Here is a 6,228-nt window from a genome sequence, read left to right as displayed (position 1 = left end):
AAGTGGTCAACAAAAGCTTGAAAAATTTGCTACGAAGTTTCGTGGACAAACACCCTTGCCAGTGGGATCTTGTATTGCCATAAGCCGAGTTCTCCTACAACAATTCTATTAGTCAAACAATAAGGAGGTGTCCGTTCGAGGTGATATATGGCAAGCGACCCTTGAGTCCTTTAGACTAAGAGAAGAGAAAACCGTGATGAGAAGAGGAGATGGTGATGCCAGGGCATTTTGGCCAGTTTCACTGACCTTTTCTTTACTGTTTTTAAGGTAGTTTCATGCATTTTCTTAGGAAATAAGCTAGTTTTGGGTGGATATTCACTTACATCTTGATTCAAGCATACATTGTGCATTTTACATGATTTCATCAGGATTTTGCATGAATTGGATGATGCATGATCCATGATTAAGAGCAAGACTTTGATGCACTTTGTTTGATTGATTTCAGGCCAAAAGAAGAAGAGAAGAGCCACGTTAGTGGCTACGTTAGTTACACTAACGTAGGCACTAACATGGAAGGAAGGAAAGCCCCAACGTTAGTGGAAAAAGTTAGTGGCATTAACTTTGAAGAAAGGAAATGGAGCCAACGTTAGTGACACTTAACATTATCACTAACGTTGGACCAAGCTCATAAGTGGGCACGTTAGTTGCCACGTTAACTTAGTTAACGTGGCCTCTAACGTTAAGAAGAAAGGGGGGAAGCCAACGTTAGTGACATTCAACATTATCACTAACGTTGGCCAAGTCACATTAAGCCACGTTAACTTCCACGTTAACCTAGTTAACGTGGAAGCTAACGTGAGGAAACAAAGTGGTCGACAACGTTAGTGACACCAAACATTGTCACTAACGTTGGGATGAACACACACTATCCCCAAGAAGCCACGTTAACTCCCACGTTAACCTAGTTAACGTGGAAGTTGACGTGAAGAAGAAGAAGTTGTCAACAACGTTAGTGACACCAAACATTGTCACTAACGTTGCCAACACAAGCCACAAAGAGCCACGTTAACTCCCACGTTAACTTAGTTAACGTGGTAGTTAACGTGGGCAAAAGTCCCACCTAGCAGCCTGACCATGCCTTCTTCAAACACGCATAACTTGAGCCACAAAGCTCCAAATGAGGTGCTTTCAGTGGCATTGGAAAGTAGAATTCCAGAGCTTTTCAAGCATATATGGCACTACATGGTTGACATTAAATTTGAGGGAGAAAACCTGCCCCGAAAGTGCAATGATGAACATGGTATCAGCCTGTATTTAGGCCAACTGACCTCTTCACATTCCAAGAAGTATAACTCGAGTTATAGAGCTCCAAATGATGCGCTTCTAAAGGCATTGAAAAGTAGACATCCAGGGCTTTCCAAAGATATATAATAGTATGGGGTGGACACTAAGTTTGAGCTTCAGAAACAGGAAATCGCAAGCGTTATTGGCAATCAACATTTCCAGTAACGTTGGCATATATGCCAGCGACCATGTCCACTTCAAAGGAGCATAACTTGAGCTACAGAGGTCCAATTGAGGTGATTCTAGTTGCGTTAGAAAGCTGACATTCAGAGCTTTCCAACGACAAATAATACTCTATAGTGGGCATGAAATTTGAGCACAAACAAGAGGCATCTTTTAAGCCCCAAAAACACCAACTGGGCAGCAAGTGCAACGTTAGCCACAATAACTTTAGCACTAACGCCACACTTGTAGCGTTAGTGTGGCTAACTTTGGCACTAACTTTAGCACCTAGACCTCAACTTGACTCACTTCTCTCTCAAGCCCACTTCAAAGCTCAAGCAAGCAAGCCCACAATTGTCAACCAATCAAGGCCACAAGAAGCATCTAGAATAGGAATTTTCATTTAATTGTAATTTGCTTTTAATTTCATTTTGTAATTTAGGAGAACCTATATAAAGGCCTTAGTTTTTACATTGAATGGATCTTAGGGCCCGGACAGAAATTGGGGAATTGAGGGATGGAAGAGGGGTCTTCGGACTCCCTTCCCTCACACACTTTTTCTTTTCTTTCTTTGTACTTTTCATTTATGAATTTGGAAGTTTTATTTTTAGTTTTAATCTTCATCTTTACTTTTCTGCACTTTTTTTCTTTTCTATTTTTGTAGAGCAATGATCAACTAACTCTTTACATTGGGTTAGAGAGCTCTATTGTGATTCAATGGATCAATTATAGTTCTTATTCTTCTTCTTCCTTCTTTTCTCTTGATTTTACTTGAAAGCTTTCGATCTTCATCCAATTGGATAGTTATCTTGGAAAAGAAACTATTCATACTTGGATCTCTTCTGAACCTTGGAAGAGGAATGAAGAGATCAAGCTAGAAATGCTTTCTCATGCTAGACCAAATTGGGTTTGGATGGATATGTGACTATAATCCTCTCAACACTTGATTTGGGAAATGCATGTGGTATAATCAGTGACCATACTTCATCTCTTCTCATGAGCAATTGACCAAGGAATTGGCTATTGATCAAGATTTGAGAGATTGAATTACAAGAAATTGTAATTCAATCACTTAAGATTGCCAAGGAGATCAATGAGTGCATTGATTGAGGAAGAGATGAGAATGAACTTGATCCGGAGGATTGCAATATCTCTTGATCCCAATGTTCATTTTATTTTTAGTTCTTACATTTACTTTTCTTGCCATTTTACTTTTCTGCACTTTGCTGCCCATCATCCAAATCTGATTCGTCTAACTAGGATAATTAATTAACCATTGATTGCTTAATCCGTTAATCTCTGTGGGATTCGACCTCACTCTATTGTGAGTTTTACTTGACGACAATTCGGTATACTTGCCGAAGGGAGATTTGTTGAGAGACAAGTTTTCCGTGCATCAAGTTTATGGCGCCGTTGCCGGGGATTGATTGTGCATCAACAATGATTAGATTGGAAGATCACTAGATTGAGCATTTTATTTTGTGAATTTCATTTTTCTGTTTGAGTGATTTACTTTTTGTTTTAGTTAAACTTCTTCCCTTCTCCATCTACTCTTTTATTTTTCTTTGTTATTTTCAATTCTGTTTGCTAACCCACTAACTGTTTGATATATTGCATCACCCACAACTAACATCAATTCTGACACAAATACTGTCTGCACCTATTTTCTCTGCTTGTACTTGTTGGTTGTATGACAGGGAGAAGAAGCGGGGCTTCAACTTCCTTTGATTCTGAACCAGAGAGAACCTTCCTTAGACTAAGGAGGGAGGCAAAAGAAAAATGAGTAGTTGGTGCTGAAGAAGAGGAGGAACAGTTTGAGGAATACTTTGAACCAAACATGGAAGAAAACATGGAAAATCATCATGAAGAAGAGATTCACAACCATGGCAGAGGAGGTGGAGCAAATCATGCTGGGGAGGATAGAAGAGTTTTGGGCTCTTACATTAATCCAAACCCAGGCAATTGTGGAAGTAGCATCCAAAAGCCAACAATCCATGCCAATAACTTTGAACTTAAACCATAGCTCATCACCCTTGTTCAGAACAACTGTTCGTTTGGAGGAGGTGTTCAAGAAGATCCCAACCAACATTTGACCACCTTCCTGAGAATATGTGACACAGTGAAATTTAATGGTGTTCATTCTGACGCCTATAGATTGCTCTTATTTCCCTTCTCACTCAGAGACAAGGCAGCCAAGTGGCTGGAATCCTTCCCAAGGGAGAGCTTGACAACTTGGGAGGATGTAGTGAACAAATTCTTAGCAAGATTCTACCCTCCTCAACGAATCAATAGGCTGAGAGCTGAGGTTCAAACCTTCAGGCAACAGGATGGTGAGACTCTGTATGAAGCATGGGAGAGGTTCAAAGACTTAACAAGGAGGTGTCCACCTGACATGTTCAACGAATGGGTCCAGCTGCACATTTTCTATGAAGGGCTCTCTTATGAGTCAAAGAAGGCAGTAGACCATTCATCTGGAGGGTCCTTGAACAAGAAGAAGACCATTGAGGAAGCCATAGATGTTATTGAAACAGTAGCAGAAAACGACTACTTCTATGCTTCCGAAAGAGGGAACACAAGAGGAGTGATGGAGCTAAACAATGTGGATGCTCTATTGGCCCAAAACAAGCTCATTATCCAGCAGCTGGCTGACCTCACCAAGAAGATGGAGATGAACCAAGTAGCAGCAATCTCCACTTCATCAACAACACAAGAAGGAGTAAACCAAGAAGCAGAAGGGAGTCAGGAGCAAGCCAACTACATTGGGAATTCACCAAGGAAAAACTATGATCCATACTCCAAGACCTACAACCCTGGATGGAGAAATCACCCGAACTTTGGGTGGGGAAGTGAGCAAGATCAAAACCAAGACCAGAGACGTTACAACTCCAACAACAATGCAGCTCACCAACAATTCACCCAGAGGACATCTCAACACCCCCACAACAACACTTCTCCACATACTTATCAAAACCAAAACAGCACATCTGCTCCGAACCACTCATCAATTGATGACAGGCTCTCTAAGATTGAAGCCTTACTTGAAGGAATATGCCAAGAGATTCAAGAAAATAAGGTGTTCAAAGAGGAGGTGCGAGCCAATATTAAGAACCAGGGAGAAACCATTAGGAAGATGGAATTCCAGGTGGGATATTTAGCTGAGAAGATTCCCAAACCTACTGATAGCTTCCCAAGTGACACTGAGAAAAACCCCAAGGGAGAAGCAAAGAAAGTAAGATGGGAAGATTGCAAAATGGTCACTACAAGTGATCAAGAGATTGAAGACAAGCAAGGCAAAATGTGCAAACAACCTGAAGACAACTCAACAAAGGAGGAGGATAGAGATCACAAAGAACCAGAAATCTCACAACAAGAGCTGCTGAAGCTCTATGCACCATTCCCTCAACTGCTCAATGGTGCTGTGGGAAAAAGAATATACTCAAGGTTCCTAGACTTGTTTGCATCTCTGCATGTGAACATACCATTTATCAAGGCAATTCAACAAATGCCTGCATTCATCAAGTATATGAAGGAACTTCTTCCGAGGAAAAGCTCACTCAAGGGAGGGCAGACTATAGTGATGAACAAGGAATGTAGTGCACTTATTCAGCCTGAGCTGCCTACAAAAAGAAGAGACCCAGGAAGCTTTCATATCCCTTGTGCTATAGGTGAGACTATGTTCGAAGGAGCACTATGTGATTTGGGGGTCAGCATCAACTTACTACCTTTATCTCTGGCAAAGAGGCTACAGATTAATGAGATAATGCCCACAGATGTCATTATCAGACTAGCTGACAAAACTCAAAAGCAAGCAATAGGAGTGGTGGAAAATGTGCTGCTAAAGGTTGGGAAGTACTTTCTCCCAACAGACTTTGTCATTCTAGACATGGAAGAGAGTCATACTCACCCAATCATATTGGGAAGACCATTCCTAGCTACGGCCAGAGCACTTATTGATGTAGAGAAAGGGGAGCTAATATTGAGAATTCATGATGAACGACTCAGCTTCAATGTCTTCAACTTCTCACAAGAAACAGATCAAGAGGACAAGGAACTAAGCACAAACGATAAGGAGACACTGAAGGAGGAGACAAGTACTGAAGCACAGCTAGTTCATTCTGAAACCCCCTCAACTGATAAACAAGGAAAACAGCAACTGCCACAGCTCAAAGAAAAATTGGAGGAACCCAAACCTCTAGAGGCAGGTGAAGACAGCATCACAACTCCTTGGAAAAAAGAGGTCACCAAGGGGAAGGCAACCTCAAAAGAAACAAAGAAGAAGGTACCAAGGAAATGGAGGAACAAGAAGATCCCTACGGAAGATTTCTCTCCAGGGGATAGAGTTGTCTCATCTTACTTCCCAGATATTCCTCCTAATCTCCCTACTGTACCATCTCAGTTACCTAAGGTCTTCACTATCAACAGAGTTCTTTCCTTGAAACATATGGAGATCATTGATCCAACCAATGGATACAAATCCACAGCAAGAGGGGAGGACTTTAAGCACTACCAACCACCATGATGAAAGAAAAACGTCAAGCTAGTGACGCTAAAGAAGCGCTTCATGGGAGGCAACCCATGTTTTATATGCTTTCAGATGATAATGAATAAGTCAATCTTTATGATTTCAACCCAAACTTGACAAACACTTGGTGAATTCTTTATCATGCAGTATATAGTGAAGAACAAGTTTGGTGTTCAAAGCAAACCAAGATGCATGCTAGTCTTGGGAGCTTTGAACAAAACTTTTCATCACATTGCTTCAAACTAAGTTTGGTGTCACCC

The 6,228-nt window shown here is 41.1% G+C and overlaps 1 non-coding gene across 1 annotated transcript; it reads right to left on the bottom strand.

Moving 5' to 3' along the window:
- Positions 1-3,736: 3,736 nt before the first annotated feature.
- LOC148544339 (small nucleolar RNA R71) lies at positions 3,737-3,840 on the bottom strand. Its single transcript, XR_015901983.1, has one exon. It is a non-coding gene; the product is annotated as a small nucleolar RNA R71 (small nucleolar RNA).
- Between the last annotated feature and the right edge of the window lie 2,388 nt (positions 3,841-6,228).

This window comes from Arachis ipaensis, chromosome B9, assembly GCF_059453495.1.
Source record: "Arachis ipaensis isolate K30076 ecotype BB chromosome B9, ASM5945349v1, whole genome shotgun sequence".
Lineage (NCBI taxonomy): Eukaryota > Viridiplantae > Streptophyta > Magnoliopsida > Fabales > Fabaceae > Arachis > Arachis ipaensis.
This window is presented reverse-complemented; position numbering and strand designations above follow the sequence as displayed.